This window comes from Felis catus, chromosome X (genome assembly GCF_018350175.1).
Source record: "Felis catus isolate Fca126 chromosome X, F.catus_Fca126_mat1.0, whole genome shotgun sequence".
Taxonomy (NCBI): domain Eukaryota; kingdom Metazoa; phylum Chordata; class Mammalia; order Carnivora; family Felidae; genus Felis; species Felis catus.
Window position 1 is genome coordinate 41,965,136 of NC_058386.1, and position 19,125 is coordinate 41,984,260.

The 19,125-nt window shown below is 38.2% G+C and overlaps 1 pseudogene; it reads left to right on the top strand.

Moving 5' to 3' along the window:
• Positions 1-13,117: 13,117 nt before the first annotated feature.
• On the top strand, positions 13,118-13,659 carry LOC101098608 (annotated as a pseudogene).
• The last annotated feature ends 5,466 nt before the right edge of the window (positions 13,660-19,125 follow it).

The following is a 19,125-nucleotide window of genomic DNA, read 5'->3' on the forward strand; positions in this document are numbered from 1 at the left end:
GGGAAGGTCCATCTAGTCAGAATTTGGGCTGGATTTAGGTTTTGTTGTTGCTGTGGTTATCTTCATAGACTTCAAATTTCTCTAGTATTACCTTGGGCTTAATGTAGGCATTGGTTTTACAGATCATTTTTCTCAATATTCTTGCACCACCCTTGCCTTTAGACCTTTCCTGTGTGCCTGCATCTCAGGGAGGATCTCTCTCCATGCCCATGTCTCTCCCTTAGTAGTAGACTAATGTTATTACTTGGATCGTAGTGACCCGATGAGTAGGGGGCAGGAGTTGTCCTAAACCAACCTTAGTTTTAGGCAGGCCCTGTATCCCTAGGTCTTGAGGGTGGTGCTTTTTCAGTGATCCTGCACCTCCCTGTTGGTAACATGCCTTTAATGGTCTGAGCTCAGGATGATTACCTGCCCTTCCCCCAAGAATGGAAGTTTTTTTTTTTCCCTTTTCCCTTTTCCCTTTTCTCTAGCCACAGTGGATCTGCACCTGTATCTGGGAACAACAGGGTTTGCATCACTTGTCTTTAAGTGGCTTAAGGCTTTTGTTCATTAAGGAAATAGGGTCCCATTGGGGCTTCGTGCTATTTCTGTATCAGCAGCTTTCCCCTTGCAGGCCTATACCACTGAGAGAGGCTTTCTCCAGTCTCCTTCCCTACCCCCATTATTTCTTATGAGGATCCAGTGGAGGTTTGTAGGGAAGAGCTTGCAAGTGAAGGCCAACTACCTTTAGGTCTCCAGCCCTCAGTGCTTCTATATTCTCATATTATCCCACACTCAGCCTTTAGAACTTCATTAAAACTTCTTGCTGAAATTTTAACTGCTGGCATGGTGGGCCCATATTCCTTCTTGCTTTGCCACAGGTGATCCAGGGACAACTTCGTGTCTCCCTTGAGGCACTTGTCTTATATATAAGCTAGTTGGTTGCTCTATGATCTTAGTTCTCTGGTGAGTTCAAGAAAAGTTATGATTTTATAGATTACCCATATTTTCTTCTTATTATAAGAATGGGAGCTATGCTCTTTCCAGATGTCTATATCCTAGGCAGAAGCCAGAAACCTGGACGGTCTCCTTTGGCCACTAGCAGCAGAAAATATGCACCCCCCCCCCTTCAATGTGACTCTTCCACTTCACCCATCAAGAGAGAGAGTCTATTTCTCCATCCCTTGAAACTGGGATCGCCATTTCTTTGGCCAATGGGACATTAGCAAATATGACATAAGCAGAGGTTTGATAAGTGCTTGCATATTGAGGTTTGCCCATTCTTGCTCCTCTTTGGAAATCTAAGAACAAGGGTTGTGCTGTTAGATGATGAGAGACTTCATGGAGCAGTGATGGAACAGAGATAACCCATCCCAGTTAAAATTCCCTACACCAACCAGATTTTCATCTGCCAGACATGCAAATGAAGCTATACTAGCCACCCAACCCTAGCCACCCACAAGCCCACTGTGGTCAGTGTCACCTGAGCTGACCCTGCATGATCCACACTTCCTGGTATCCACGCCTTTTTATAATCTCCTCCTCAAGCTTGGGCTGGATTTAGTGACTTGATTCTAATAAATAGAATGAGGCTGAGGTAATGGGATGTTACTTCCAAGGTGAGGTTACAGAGGGATGTGGCTTCTGTTTTGGATACTCAGATGGCTCACCCTAGGGGAAGCTAGTTGCCATCTCATGAGGCAGATCTATGGAGAGACCCATGTGAGTGAGTTTGGGAACATATCCTCCCAGCGTAGCCTTCAGATGAGAGCCCCAAATGACAGTCTTTTGAAGATCTTCAGCCAGAGGCACCCTTCTGAGCCTCACTTGAATTCCTGACCCACAGAAACTGTGAGATAAATATTTGTTGTTTTAAGCTGCTAAATTTTAGGGTAACTTGTAACATATTAATAGATTAATAATACACTGACCCAGACTAGAAAAACTCTGCCATCCATCTCACCCATCCCAGACAACTCACAGAATCATGGATTAAGTATTGATTGTTTTAAGCCACTAAGTTTTGGGTGGCTTGTTACCCAGAAAAAGGTAACTAATACATTTACTATTTACTGAATTTCCTTCTCCACTCTTCATCTCCAACAGATAAACAGTACTAATCAACTACTATGAACACTTTTCATGTTTTAATCTGTGCTCTTAATTATATATAGACATATGTATGTTACCATGCTTATAATCAGAGAGAAGCTATGTAAGAATTGTTTTTTTTCCTTGATTTTCAAATATGGGATCTTCTCATACAACTGTCTCTGCATCTTGCTTTATTCCCCAATAATAACTATTTTGAATGGTTGCATGATAGTTCATAGGGATGAATATAAAATAGTTTATTCAATCTTTTTCTTATTAAGGTTTATACACCTGTCACTTCTCAGCCTTTTGGCTAAGATCAAGTGAAGATTTAGACACACACACACACACATCCTTTTTTCAACCTTTTGTTACTAGGAGCAATGCGGTTAAAAATATTAAGAGTTAGTTTGTATAGTGGTTAGGTAGATGGGCTCAAGAACCTGTCTGCTAGGGTTTTAATCCTGGCTCTACTAGTTACTGGCTGTGTTACCGTAGGCAGGTTAGTTAACCTTTTTGTCCTATTTTCTTCAGCTTTAAAGGATGTTCACACTAGTACCTATCTTAAAGATTTGACATGAGAAGTGTATTAGCTTCTTAGGGCTGCTGTAACAAATTGAGTGGCTTAAAACAACAGAAATTGTTTGGTCTTACAGTTATGGAGGCCAGAAGTCTGAAATCAAAGTGTCAGCAGGGCCATGTTCCCTCTGAAATCCCTAGGAAAGGAACTGTTCCATACCTGTCTCCTGGCTTCTGGTAGCCTCGGGCATTCCTTGGCATTAGATAACATCAATCACATGGCCATTTTCTCCCCATGTATCTTCACATTATATTCCCTTTGCATGTCTGTCTCTGTGTCTAATCTTCTTCTTGTAAGGACACAAGTCATATTGAATTAAGCCCACTCTAATGTTAACTTGGTTGCTTTCTATAAAGACTTTTTCCAAACAAGTTTACATTGTGAGGTGCTGGGGGTTAGAACTTGGACATATCTTTTCGGGGAGACATGATTACCCATAACAAGAAGTTAATGCACTTACCTGTATAAAGCACTTAGAACTATGCATGGAGAGTTCTTGATGAATATTAGATATACCCCACTTCCTGTACCTGCTCAAGTCCCCCTATAATTCTCTGTGCCTGGGCAGGATATGAGAGCTTCTCTGTGGTGTCTTAGTCTCATCCAGTTACCTAAAGAAAATGTATTGGGTAACTGGAAAAGTAGGCCTCAGACCAAGGTTTTTGCTTCCAACGTTTGAGGACCAGGCCAAGAGGGATTCATCTATAGAGGATAACAGGAAGGAGCAGCCAGAGGTAAAAACATACCAGGTGAGGAAGGGGCTGACAGAAGACAGTGTTGGAAACACTGTGGAAGCAGTGCTTTAGCGGGGAAATTGTCCAGACTGGAGGTCAACTCATATGAGGATGGAAAACTGCTTCTTGAAATTTGTGACAAGGAGGTCATTGTTAACTTAGATGAGTGTTATTTAAATTTTTTTTAATGTTTACTTTTTTTTTTGAGAGAGAGAGACGGAGCACAAGCGGGGGAGGGGCAGAGAGAGAGAGGGAGACACAGAATCCGAAGCAGGCTCCAGGCTCTGAGCTGTCAGCACAGAGCCCCACGTGGGGCTTGAACTCATGAACCATGAGATCATGACCTGAGCCGAAGTCAGACGCTTAACCTACTGAGCCACCCAGGCGCCCCAATGAGTGTTATTTTAAAAGTGAATTTAACTAAAGGGAAAAAACTTAGCAAACCTGAAGGAATTTCTGAACTCAGGTAATGTTACTTCACCACAAAACTTTTTCAGTAGAAAAATAATTAGGTCATTGGGCTGTACTGCTCTGTTGTCTGGGTTATACTAAGAAATGCATTTTTCAAGAGTCCTATTTGGCTCCAGATTAGAATTGTCCAGAAGTAAAAATTGCATGAGGTTTGGGAGGTCAAAGTGAAGGAATAACCATTACTCTACAAGTCTGAGATTAGATACAGTAGAGGACAGATGCAGAGGTACCCAGAAAGTTTTAATTTTTCCTCTCTCTCTTCCATTCTATATTCCATCCTTCTTTGTATCTCCCAGCCCTGCTGACCACCAGTGATCCCAGGTCTACCACCAGATGCTTGGTTGAGGCCCATAAAGGCAACAGCTTTTCATAGACTTCTCTTTAAGTTCTCCCTTGACAATCTCACTGTGGCAGCTGGATGTGCCTGGCTTCTCAGATTTTCCTGCAAGCTCTGCCTTATCCTCCCATGCCAGCATTTCAAAAGGGCTGTTTTAGTGACTTCTCTAATCTTCCATCTCCCCTTTCCATACCTTTACTTTCCCAGCTACTCTCACAATTGTGCATGATCGAATTCATATTAAAAAACTCCTTATTCCATAATAATTATAGTGAATCCACTCCCTAATTGAACCCTGACTGCTAAGTTACTTCCTTTTCCTGAAAACTTAGTGAGTGTTGCTTTTCTAAAATTGGGTGATGCCATTGAGAAGTCTTAGGCTAATCTCTCTTTTTGTCTTGTATCTTTCTGCCTTATGATTCTTTTATATACTCAAAGTTCATGATCTTTAGAAGCATATGCCTTGGTCTTGATTTTTGTGAATTAATTTTAGTTACAGAGAGCAGTTTCAATCATGATTCAAGCCTTTCATTTCAGTGAAGTTTTAATTTACCTAAATTTTTTTCTGATCCATTTCTTCTTCGAGGATATCAATTATGCATATATAATATGTCTTTGTCATCTTCTCCATCCATTTCATACCAGTCTACATTCATGTAATATCATTATTTATTTTAGTTGTGAGTGGTTATCTCTAGCCTCCTGTTCAAAGATAGATCTCCGTGAATCTCTCATATTCCTTATTGTCTGGATATTAACAGCCAGTGTGTTCAGATTTATTTATATTCCAGGACAGTAAAGATAGAAAATGTCTTTCTCCCTGGAGAAATTCCCAGAAAAGATCTGCCTACATTCCAGTACGATAGTGTCAGTCTCTCTCTCTCTCTCTCTCTCTCTCTCTCTCTGAAGAGGAGGATGGGCAATAAAACAATATAGCAATATTGGTTTTCCCCCACATTTTAATTATTCAAATTTCCTATCATATAGAAATACTGAAAGAACAGTACAGTGAACACACATAACTTTCACCTAGATTCAACAATGTATATGTAATTTTTTTTCTGAAAAGTTGATGGTAAGTTATAGACATAGCATTACACTCATAAATACTTGAGCATCCATTTCCTAAAAATAAGGACATTCTCCCACATAACTGGATTATCATTATCAACCTAATTCAATGATACTTCATATCTAGCCTATTTTCAGATTTCTTCCATTGACCCCCCAAATATATTTTACAGCTTTATTGAGGTATAATTAGCACATGGTAAATAGAATTTGATGAGTTTTGACATATACATGCACCTTTAAAACCATCATTACAATGACAAGCATGTCCCTTGTCATCCAACTGTCCCTCCCCACACCCTTCCCCATCCACAGGCACCACTGATCTGTTTTCAGTCATTATAGATAAGTTGCATTTTCTACAATTTTGTATAAATGGAATCATACAATAGGCACTCTTGTTTGGCTTCTTGCATTTACCGTAATTATTTTGTGATTTATTTGTGTTGTTACATGTATCTATATACGTTCCTTTTTATTGCTAAGTGGTATTTCATTGTATAGATATACCAAATTTGTTTATCCATTCATGTGTTGATTAACATGTGTTATTTCTAATTACAAATAAATTACAATAAAGCTGATATGAACATTTATGTACAAGTCTTTGTGTGGACATAGCTTTCATTTATCTTGTATAAATATCTGGGAATGAATGGTTTGGTTATATGGTGAGTGTATATTTAACTTTTTAAGAAACTGCTAAACTGTTTTCCAAAGTGGTGTACCAGTCTTGTATTCCAGCGGTATATAAGTGTTTCATTTGCTTCACATCTTTGTCCTCATTGGGCATGATGATTCCTATTAATTTAAGCCATTTTAGTGGGAGTGAAGTGGTATCTCACTGTGGTTTTAATGTACATTCTCCTAATAACTAATGCTGTTGAGAATCTTGTGCTTGTTTGTCATTTATATATCATCTTGGTTGATGTTTCCCTGAAAATATTTCGCCCATTTTTAAATTGGGCTGTTTGTCTTATTATTGAATTGTAAGAGTCCTTTATGTATCCTAGATAATAAGTCCTTTGTTAGGTATATATTTTGCAAACATTTTTCTCCCAGGTTTGCCTTTTCATCTCAATAACAGAAGAGAAAAAACTTTTAATTTTAATGATTCCAATTCATTTATACTTTCTTTTATAGCTCATGCTTTTTGAGTAATGGTTAAGAAATTTTTGCAGAACTCAAAGTCACTAAGATTTTATCTTATGCTTTCATCTAGGTGTGTTATAATATTGGCTCCTCTATTTATTTTTAAAGATTTTATTTTTAAGTTATCTCCACATGGACCCAACTTGGAGCTCAAACTCACAACCCCAAGACCAAGAGTCACTCACTCTACCGACTGAGCCAGCCAGGCACCCCAATATTGGCTCTTTTAGTTCTGTGATCCATTTTTATTTACTTTTCTATATGGTCTTACTTAGGAAAATATTTAAGTTCGTTTTGTTTTGCATATGGCTGTTCAATTGTTCTAGAACCATTTGTTGAAAAAAATTATTCTTGCTCCACTGAATTGCCTTGTCATCTTTGTAAAAAATCAGTTGGCAGTATTATTTCTTGAAGTACTTCAGTTCTGTTTTTCTCTTTGTCCATTTTTTTTTACATTTATTTATGTTTTGAGAGACATAGAGAGACAGAGCACAAGTTGGGGAGGGGCAGAGAGAGAAGGAGACACAGACTCTGAAGCAGGCTCCAGGCTCCGTGCTGTCAGCACAGAGCCTGACGCGGGGCTCGAACTCACAAACCGCGAGATGCTGACCTGAGCCGAAGTCGGACGCTTAATCGACTGAGCCACCCAGGCACTCCTCTTTGTCCATCTTTTTATTTATTTATTTATTTTTAAAATTTTTTTTTCAACGTTTTATTTATTTTTGGGACAGAGAGAGACAGAGCATGAACGGGGGAGGGACAGAGAGAGAGGGAGACACAGAATCGGAAACAGGCTCCAGGCTCCGAGCCATCAGCCCAGAGCCTGACGCGGGGCTCGAACTCCCGGACCGCGAGATCGTGACCTGGCTGAAGTCGGACGCTTAACCGACTGTGCCACCCAGGCGCCCCGCTCTTTGTCCATCTTAATGCCAGTACCACTACTGGTATTGCTGTAGATTCTGTATTACTATAGCATTAGTGCTTACTGTAGCTTCCTGAAGTCAGTTGGTATAAGTCCTCCAACTTTACTTTTCTACAGTCGTTTTGACTATTGTAGGTCTTTTGAAATTCCATATGAATTTTAGAATCAGTTTGTTGGTTACTATAAAACTATAAAATAGCCTGTTTGAGTTTTGATTGAGATTGAATTGAATCTATAGATCTATTTGTAAATAATTGACATTTTAACAATATTGAGTTTTCAGGTCCATGAACAGGATATATCTTTCCATTTATTTTATTATGAAATTACTCTACCCTGGTTTAAAAAAATTATACAATAATAGCCACTCCATTTTTTCTTTTGATTAATTTTAGCAAGTATATATTTTTACGTATATATAAATATATATAATCTCTAGCCCTCCAGAGACTGTGCTGATACCACATGGCCCAAAGCCCCTACCATAAATTATACTCTTAGTGTAGACTGTCCAGCATGGCTCAAGCCTTCAGGTAAACAGACTCTCTTATCAAACAAGACACTCCAAAGGCTTAGAAGTTACCTCATAGAAGCCAGGGCAAAGGACCAAACCTTTCTTTGGGCAAGGTTAATCCTTTACTGTACACTAAGCTTTTTCTGTTTCAGAATGCAATCCAGGATATCACATTCCTTTTAGATGTCACGTTTCTTTAGTCTCCTCCAGTCTGTGACAGCCTCTTGGTATTTCTTGGTCTTCCATGAGCTTGACACTTTTGAAGAGTAGTCATGTATCTTGTAGATTGTCTCTCAGTTTTTGTCTGTTTTATCAAGAACAGATGAGGTTATATATTTGAGGAATGGATATCACAGAGATCATGTGCCCTTCTCATTGCATTGTTTCAGGGAACAGATGGTATCAACATGACTTATTACTGGTGATATTAACCTTGGTTACTTTGTTATAGTGGTATCTCCCAAGTTTCTCTGTTATAAAGTTATTATTTTTCATCTTTCCATAATCTTCATTAGAAATGAGTCAAAGTCCTCAATATTAAAGGAGAAGGGGGATTAAGCTCCACTTTCTGGTTAGAGAGGTAGCAAAGAGTTTATGGTCATATTTTAAAACCACCACAAGGGAATTACTTTGAGGTTATGCAAATATCCTGTTTCTCCTTAAAGTTTTACCCAGTAATTTTAGCATTCATCAGTGGATCTTACCTTAGGCAATACTGCTGTCTTGTTCTAATAGTAATTTTCTGTTTCCCTCATTGCTTCTGCATTTATTAATTGAGATTCTTCTGTAAGAAAGATTTGCCCTTTCCATCTTCTATTTATTTACTTATTCATTCAGTTATTTGTTTATAGCAATATGAATTGATGGACATTTATTTTATTCTTTGTGTTATAATCCAATACTGCATTTTTTAAATATGTGGCACAAATTGTTACAGATTTGGCCATTGTTAGGTCTTTGAAGTTGGTTCCTGCATCCCTCTGACATGCCCCCATTCTTTTATTGTAGAAGAGGGCACTTCCTTATCTACTAGAACTATAGGATGGTCCAGGGTCATCTTGAATTTTCCATATTCCGGATCTAGAGTCAGCTATTAATTTCTCCAATGATATCTGGTTCCTTTGCTGGAAATTGGCATTAGAAACCAAACCCTTGGTATTAGTTGTGTTCATTGCTACTGTTGTATTACTGCTAATAGTGTCGAAGAGCAAGGAAATACATACAGATATCCTAACCCATGTACACATACATATTTATTTTTATTTCTTTAGCTGTGTATATCTTTAAATAAACAAGAGTTTATACTGATATTTTTGACTCAAACCCAGTACCAAAGGGTTCCTTTAGCCTTCTCCCTGTTCTTGTTTATTTATACTTTTTTCTCTGACAGGAAAGAAAAACAGTTGATTCCATTTGTGTGAGCCAATTTTAGGATTCTCTATATTGTTCTCCATTCTCTATTCTGTTCCATCAATCTCTGCTTCTTATGCTTTGTCAATACTACACTGTTTTGATAACTGAGTCTCTACAGTGAGTCATAAAATTTAGTAATGCAAATATTCCAACTTTGTTTTATTTTTCAGAATTGTTTTGGCTATTCTTGCCCCTTTATTTTTTTTTCTTTTTCAAATTTCTATTTAAATTCTAGTTAGTTAACATATAGTGTAATATTGTTTTCAGGAGTAGAAGTTAGTGACTCATCACTTACATACAACACCCCGTGGTCAACAAGTGCCTTCCTTAATACCCATCACCTATTTAGCCCATCCCCCACCCACATCCCTCCATCAACCCTCAGTTTATTCTCTATCATAAAGAGTCTCTTATGGTTTGTTTCCCTCTTGTTTTTTCCCTTTCACACATGTTCATCTGTTTTGTTTCTTAACTTCCACGTATGAGTGAAATCATATGACATTTGTCTTTCTCTGCCTGACTTATTTCACTTAGCATAATATACTCAAGCTCCATCCACATCATTACAAATGGCAATATTTCATTCCTTTACAAGGCTGAGTAATGGATTATAGGGTAGTTCTATTTTTAGTCCTTTGAGGAGCCACCATACTGTTTTCCACAGTGGCTGCACCAGTTTGCATTCCCACCAGCAGTGCACAAGGGTTCCTTTTTCTCTGCATCCTCGCAACACCTGTTGTTTCTTGTGTTCTTAATTTTAGCTATTCTGACAGGTGTGAGGTGGTATCTCATTATGACTTTGATTTATATTTCTCTGATGATGAGTGATGTTGAACATCTTTTCATGTGTCTGTTAACCATCTGGATGTCTTCGGTGGAAAAGTGTCTATTCATGTCTTCTGCCCATTACTTCACTGGATTATTTGGTTTTTGGGTGTTGATTTTGTTAAGTTTTTTATAGATTTTGGATACTAACCCTTTATCAGATATGTCATGTGTAAATATCTTCTCCCATTCTGTAGTCTTGCTCCTTTATTTTACCACATTAATTTTTGAATTAGTTTGTTTGTATCTAAAAAACAAAGGCTTGCTGGGAATATGACTGGGATTACCTTGTATCTATAGATCAAATTGAAGAGAATTGTCATCTTAATTTTTTGAGTATGGTCCTTCTTCCCATTCATTTAGATGATGTTTGATTTCTCTCATCGATTTTTTTTTTTTTTTTTACTTTCAATATACAGATCCCATACAAATTTTGTTAGGTATCTACCTAAGTAGTTCATTTTTGTGTTTTGTGGTGATATTGTATGTGTTATATTTTTAAATTTCAAATTCCTATTGTTCATAACTGGTATATAGGAAATAAATGACTTTCATATATTGACAGTATATCCTGAGACTTTACTAAACTCCCTAGTTCTAGTTGTAGATTTTTAAATTATCCCTGTGTGGACAACAATGTCTGGAAATAGAGTTTTCTTTCTTTCTTTCTAATATGAATGTCTCTTATTTCTTTTTCTTATCTGACAGCTCTATCTAGGACTTGCAACAGAATGTTGAATAGTCAGAGAGGGCATCCTTGCCTTTTTTCTGATCTTAGGAAGAAAGCATACAATATTTCACCATTCAGTATGATGTAGGGTTTGTGTAGATGCTATTTAAGTTAAGGAATTTCCATTATATTCCTAGCTTGCTTTGAACTTTTATAATAAATAAATATTTAATTTCATAAACTGCTTTCTTTGCATCTACTGAGATAATTATATGGCATGACTTACATAGTCTGTTAATATGGTGAATTAAAATGATTGATTTTCATATGTTGAAAGACCCTTGCATTCCTGGCATGAACCCTCATTGTTGTGATGTGTAAGATATATAAATATGTGTGTGTGTGTGGGGGGGTGATCTCCTTTATAAAATCTCTTGTATGTTTTCTATATCTTTTAATAAATGTAAGTATATAAAATATATTTACATATTTATATATGGCTAATATTTTAATGAAGACTTTTGTGTCATGTTCGTGAGAGATATTGGTCTTCAGATTTCTTTTTCTGTCATATCTTTTTCTAACTGTAGTATTTGGATAAAGCTTGCCTAATAAAATGAGTTGGGAAGTGTCCCCTCCTCTTTTTCTGAAAGAAGTTATGTACTCCGAAATGTTGGCAAGGATATGGAGAAATTGGAACCTACACACATTTCTTATGGGAATGTAAAATTGAACCACCTCCATGGAGAATAGTTTGGCAGTTCCTCAATAAGTTAAATATAGAATTACCATATGATTCATTGATTCTACTTATAGGTATATATCCTAAATAGTTGAAAACATGTGTTCAAATAAAAACTTGTACGCAGATATTCATAGAGGCACTATTCACAATAGCTGAAAGGTGGAAATAACCCAAGTGTCCGTCAGCTGATGAGTGGATAAAGAAAATGTGGTATATTCACACAGCCATAAAAACAAATGAAGCATGGTTGCATGCTGCAACATAAACTTTGAAAACATTATGCTACGTGAAAGTAGCCAGATGCAAAAGGCCACATATTGTATGATTCCATTTATTTTATTTATTTTGAGAAAGAGAGAGCACAAACAGGGGAGAGGCAGAGAGAGAGGGAGAGAGAGAATCCCAGGCCAGCTCCACGCTGCCAGCACAGAGCCCAATGCAGGGCTCAGTTTCACAAACTGTGAGATCATGACCTGAGCTGAGATTAAGAGTCAGTCACTTAACTGATGCATAGGGGCACTTGTACCCCAATGTTTATAGCAGCACTCTCAACAATAGCCAAATTATGGAAAGAGCCTAAATGTCCATCAACTGATGAATGGATAAAGAAATTGTGGTTTATATACACAATGGAGTACTATGTGGCAATGAGAAAGAATGAAATATGGCCCCTTGTAGCCACGTGGATGGAACTGGAGAGTGTGATGCTAAGTGAAATAAGCCATACAGAGAAAGACAGATACCATATAGTTTCCCTCTTATGTGGATCCTGAGAAACTTAACAGAAACCCATGGGGGAGGGGAAGGAAAAAAAAAAGAGGTTAGAGTGGGAGAGAGCCAAAGCATAAGAGACTCTTAAAAACTGAGAACAAACTGAGGGTTGATGGGGGGTGGGAGGGAGGGGAGGGTGGGTGATGGGTATTGAGGAGGGCACCTTTTGGGATGAGCACTGGGTGTTGTATGGAAACCAATTTGACAATAAACTTCATATATTGAAAAAAAAAAAAAGAGTCAGTCACTTAACCAACTGAGCCACCCAAGTGCCCCTCTATGTTTCCATTTAAAGGAAATACCCAGCGGGGCGCCTGGGTGGCGCAGTCGGTTAAGCGTCCGACTTCAGCCAGGTCACGATCTCGCGGTCCGTGAGTTCGAGCCCCGCGTTGGGCTCTGGGCTGATGGCTCAGAGCCTGGAGCCTGTTTCCGATTCTGTGTCTCCCTCTCTCTCTGCCCCTCCCCCGTTCATGCTCTGTCTCTCTCTGTCCCAAAAATAAGTAAACGTTGAAAAAAAAATTTAAAGGAAATACCCAGAATAGGCAAATCTGTAGAGACAGACAGTAGTAGTTGTTGCCAGAGGCTGGTGGGAGAGTGGGATGACAGGTGACTGCTTAATGGATTGGTTTCCTTTTGGGGTGATGGAAATATTCTGGAACTAGATAGCGGTGATGGTTGCTGAACATTGTGAATATACTAAATGCTACCAAATTGTACATTTTAAAGTGGATAAAGCATGAATTTGGGAGGGGCTGCCCCTAGAGTGAGGGTGTCTGCGACGGGACGGCTGCTTGGCCTGCCCCTCCTTTCGGTGATGACCATTGTCCTCCAGAACAAGGATGGAGGAAATAGCCCAGGAATCAGCAGGATCACCAATTGTCCAGTTTCAGTCTTTGGAGAGCCAGTCTGAGGGTCTGTCCCCAGAGCCTCAGTTCGCACAGGGAACTGACATAGAACAGGAGCTCGACGGGGCTCCACCTGTTCCCCAGGTGCCTGCTCTTCCCCATGAGGGAAGCCCAGGAGACCAGGCAGCCACGCTCCTGCCAGCCAGGTACCAGGAGTTTGTGACATTTGAGGATGTGGCTGTGCACCTTACTCGAGAGGAATGGGGATGCCTGGACCCTGTTCAGAGGAATCTCTACAGAGAAGTGATGTTAGAGAATAATGGGAACGTGGTCTCAGTGGGCTACTTCTCTGCCTTCCTCCACCCAGTTTCATAGTGTGAATTCCTGCCTGGCCCTGAGTCGTACCCAGGCAAGTGCTTTCTCTGGAGAAACACTTGGCAGTTCTTTCAGCTGGAATCTCCAAGAGATGGCCCAGGTATCGACTTCCCATCGATATTGCTCGGCCCTGCTTGGAAACTCCTTTTCCACGATTGTAAGATATTAACGATTGATGGTCTCAGGATGCCACCACTATGTAAAATTGCAGCTCCTCAGATGACCTTTGTTAAATTTCTGAAGGGCCAAGGAGGCCCTAAGTTGCAGCCAGATGCATTTTGAACCTGAGTTCTGAGTTCATTCATAAGCCACGGTTAGTGGTCATCTACTTGTGTTCTGTGAAACTACAAAGTTCAACTCCAGCTCTTCAGTTATGATCTTTTCATGTTTTAGAATGTGGGACATATGCTGTGCACTGTTCTTTTCTGAGTGAACGTGACCCTGCCATTTCTGTTGCCTAATTTTCCTACAACCCCTGGACTTTCTTCATATTTAATACTCTAGTCTTCTCCTTTACATCCCTGTGGCCCCTTCCAAAGCCCTGCCTTTGTCTCCTTTACTCTTTGTGGTGCTATACAGATTGATGCATTTATATGACCTTTCCTGATCAAGTTTTCCTTAGCTCTGTCCTTCATGGATGGGAGATGGGAGGGCAAAAGAATTGAATTTCCTTATTTCAGGGTATTAAACTGAATGTATATTTAACAACTTTGTAAACTGTAAAGTGACATGTAATTGTAAACTACTGTTAATTTTATCTAATAATTACATAATTTCCAACAGTTAAAAAAAAGATGAATTTTGTGTTACGTATATTTTACCACAAAAAAGTGTATCATAGACCTAAATGTAAAACATAAAAATATAAAACTTCTAGAAGAAAACATGGAAGATGGAAGAAGAGCTTGTGATCTTGGGTTAGCAAAGATTTCTTACATATGAGATGAAAAAGTACAATCCATTAAAAAAAATCAATAAATTGGGAGTGCCTAGGTGCCTCAGTCAGTTAAGCAGCTGACTCTTGATTTTGGCTCAGGTCATGGTCTCACAATTCATAAGTTTGAGCCCCGGGTCAGGCTGTGCACTGACAGTGTGGAGCCTACTTGGGATTCTCTCCCTCTCTTTCTCTCTCTCTCTGCCCCTCCCCTCCTTGCACTTGCTCTCTCTCTCTCTCTCAAAAATAAATAAACATCTTTTAAAAATCTATAAATGAAAAATTAAAAATTAAATTCAATTAATTAATTTAATTTAATTAAAAATTAAAAATCTATAAATTAGACTTCATTCATGTCTGTGGTGGTGGATACATGACTCTGCATTTGTCGGAACCCATAGAAATGTATATGACAAAATGTGAATTTTATAATATATAATTTTTTTAATATTTATTTTTTGAGAGAGAGAAACAGAGCATGAACAGAGGAGGGGCAGAGAGAGAGAGGGAGAGACAGAATTGAAGCAGGCTCCAGGCTCTGAGCTGTCAGCACAGAGCCTGAAGCGGGGCTCAAACTCACAAACCTTGAAATCATAACCTGAGCAGAAGTTGGACACTTAACCGACTGAGCCACCCAGGTGCCCCAATATATAATTTTTTAAAAAGGGATATGGAGGTGATGGGCATTGAGGAGAGCACTTTTTGGGATGAGCACTGGCTGGGTGTTGTATAGAAGTCAATTTGACAATAAATTATATTTTTAAAAAATAAATAAAATAAAATAAAAGAGATATGGGGGGGACCTAAAATGGAACAAAAACTTTAAAAAATGAACCTAATTGGTTTACAAATCACTAAGACTACACTGAAGGGGTGGGGAAGAAAAGACATAACCTACTTAATTTGGAAAATAGCATTTCTGCTGGATATTAGTGAAAAGAACTGAACATAGTGTACTATAGTTAATAAATTTTTTTCTCCCAGGGGTATGGGTTGGCAATTTTGAATTTTTTTTATGTGAATACAATAGTTGAACAAATAAGTAAATTCACTGTAGTTAATGAGAGCCAGATTTCTCACTGTGAGTGAAAGATGTTAAAATTAAGGAAAAGGGTAAGGTTGGAATGAGCCCTGTGGTGTTGGGTTGGAATCAGAGGCGGGTAGGTAGGTAGAGAGGTAAGTAGGTAGGCAGGTAGGTAGATGGAAGACAGAGATGGAGAGAGAGAAAGAAAAGAGAGTAGGAAGGTAGGGATGGAGGGAGAAAAAAAAGAAGGAAAGAAAGAAAGAAAGAAAGAAAGAAAGAAAGAAGAAATAGAGAGAGAAAGGGAGAAAGGGGTAAAGAGACAGTGAGAAAGGAAGAAAGAAAAAAGACAAAATGTGTGCGACATGGGATAATAATACATTCATATATTTCCAAGTCTCCAAGTTACCTAAGATAGTGTAGAAGCAATAATAGCCCAATGAGTACCAGTGAACATAGGTGGTAGTCAGAAGGAACCAGAGTTCCTTGAAGAAGTATTTGAACTGGGACAGGGAAAATACAAGATGAGTTGGGGCATCTTGTAGTCCCAGAAATTAAGGAAGTACTCAAAAAAAATTTTTTTAAATGTGGGCATATCAAACAAGCACTATAGCCAACCTGAAAGAGCTTGTAATGGCCATAGGTGGAACAATTTGAACCAGAAAATAATGATACTATTAGATTATAACCCATAGAATAAAATAAATGAGTCCAAATTGATGTAAATAACTAATTGAATAAATAAATGAGGGCAAAGAGGCAACTTTTACTTACAGAATAATTCTAATTAATAAATGTGAAAAGAATGAGATCAGAAAAGCGCTATTAGAATACCACTGTAATAATTGTTGCAGACAAGATCCATACATAGGTACTAAAATTAGTAGGTGAAAGTTTGATGAGAAACAATGTATTTGCATAGTCTCAACATATCTTCCCCAAGATATTTATTAATTACAAAGGGAAAATAGTAACTTTGTGGTTTAGAAACCTGGCATTGAGTGTCAACTTCAGCTCAGGTCAGCTCAGGTCATGATCTCACAGTCTGTGGGTTCGAGCCCCCCATCAGGCTCTGTGCTGACAGCTCAGAGCCTGGAGCCTGCGTGGGATTCTGTATCTCCATCTCTCTCTGCCCCTCCCCTGTTCATGTTCTTTCTCTCTCTGTCTTTCAAAATAAATAAAACATAAAAAAAATTTTTAAATGTGTAGCCTCAGTAAAGGCCATACATGAAAAACTCACAGCCAACATCATCCTTAATGGAGAAAAACTGAGGGCTTTTCTTCTAAGGTCAAAAACAAGACAAAGATGTCCATTCTCACTACTTTTATTTAACATAGTCCTGAAAGTCCTAGCAACAGCAATCAGAAAACAAAAAGAAATGAAAGGATGTAAGGCAGAAGTAAAACTGTCACTATTTGCATATGACACGATACTATGTATAGAAAACCCTAAAGACTCCACCAAAAAACTGCTAAAACTGATAAATGAAATCAGCAAAGTTGCAGGATATAAAATCAATGTGCAGAAATCTGTTGCATTTCTATACACCAATAATGAATCAGCAGAAAGAGAAATTAAGAAAACAATCCCATTTGCAATTGCACATAAAATAATAGGGTACCTAGGAATAAATCTAACCAAAGAGGTGAAAAACCTATACTCGTAAAAGCATAAAACATTGATGAAAGAAATTGAAGATGACACAAAGACATAGAAAGAATTTTTATGTTTGTGGATTGGAAAAACAAATCTTATTAAAATGTCTATACTACCCAAAGCAATCTACAGATTTAATGCAATCCTTATCAAAATACCAACAGCAGTTTTCAGAGAACTAGAACAAAAAATCCTAAAATTTGTATGAAACCACAAAAGACCCCAAATAGCCAAAGCAATCTTGAAAAAGAAAAGTGAAGCTGGTGGCATGACAATTCCAGACTTCAAGTTATATTACAAAGCTGTAGTAATATAAACAGTATGGTACTCCACAAAAGTAGAACAGAATAGAAAATCCAGAAATAAGCCCACAATTACATGGTCAATTAATCTTCAACAGAGCAAGAAAGAATATCCAATGGTGCTGGGAAAACTGGGCAGCACCATGCAAAAGAATGAATCTGGACCATTTCTTTGGCAGTAACTTCTTTGACATTGGCTATAGTAACTTCTTTCTATATATGTCTCCAGAGGCAAGGGAAACAAACGCAGAAATAAGCTATTGGGACTTCAAAATAAAAGGCTTCTGCACAGCGAAGGAAACAATCAACAAAACTAAAAGGCACGTTTAGAATGGGAGAAGATATTTGCAAATGACATATCTGATAAACGGTTAGTATCCAAACTCTATAAAGAACTCAAACTCCGACACCAAATAAACAGATAATTCACTTTAAAAAATGGGCAGAAGACACGAATGGACATTTTTTCAAAGAAGACATCCAGATGGCCAACAGACACATGAAAAGACGCTCAACATCACTCATCATCAGGGAAATACAAATCAAAAGTACAATAAGATATCACCTCACACCTGCAAGAATGGCTAAAAATCAACAACACAAGAAACAACAGGTATTGGTGAAGATGTGGAGGAAAAAGAACACTCATGCACTGTTGGTGAGAATGCAAACTAGTGAAGCCACTGTTGAAAACAGTATGGAGGTTCCTCAAAAAGTTAAAAATACAACTACCTAATGATCTAGCAATTGTACTACTGGGTATTTACCCAAAGAATACAACAACACTAATTCAAAGAGATACATGCATCCCTATGTTTATAGCAGCATTATTTACAACAGCCACGATATAGAAGCAGACCAAATGCCTAGATGAATGGATAAAAAAGATATGGTATGTATGGGTGGGTGTGTGTGTGTGTGTGTGTGTGTGTGTGTGTGTAATATTATTCAGCCATAAAAAGAATGAAATCTTGCCATTTGCAATGACATGGATGGAGCTAGTGAGTATAATGCTAAGTTAAATAAACCAGTCAGACAAAGACAAATACCAAATGACTTCACTCATACATGGAATTTAAGAAACAAAACAAAAAGAAAAGAGGAAAAGAGAGACAAATCAAGAAACAGACTCATTTTTTTTTGTTTTGTTTTAGAGAGAGAGAGTGAGAGAGAGAGAATCTTAAGCAGGCTCCATGCTCAGCATGGAGCCCAGTGTGGGGCTTGATCTCATGACCATGAAATCATGACCTGAGCTGAAATCAACAGTCAGATGCTTGACTGAACCACCTAGGTGCCCCAAGAGGTGAGGTGGGGGGGATGTGTTAAATAGGCGATGGGGGTTAAGGAATGTACTTGTGATGAGCACACAATGAGGTATGTAAGTGTTGAATTAGTATACTGTACACCTGAAACTAATATAACACTGTATGTTAACTAACTGGAATTAAAATATAAGCAAAAAAATTGTAGCTTCAACCTAATAATAAGAAAACATAAAACCAACCCAAACTGAGGGACATCCTGCAAAATAGCTGACCAGTACTCTTCAAAAGTGTCAAGGCCATGAAAGACAATTAAAGACTAAGGGGCTGTACAGAGTGGATGACACAATAAAGCTGTGAAAACTAAATTACCATGTGGTGTCTTGGATTGTTTCCTGGAACTGAAAAGGAACATTAGTGGAAGAACTGGTGAAATCTGAATAAAGTCTTT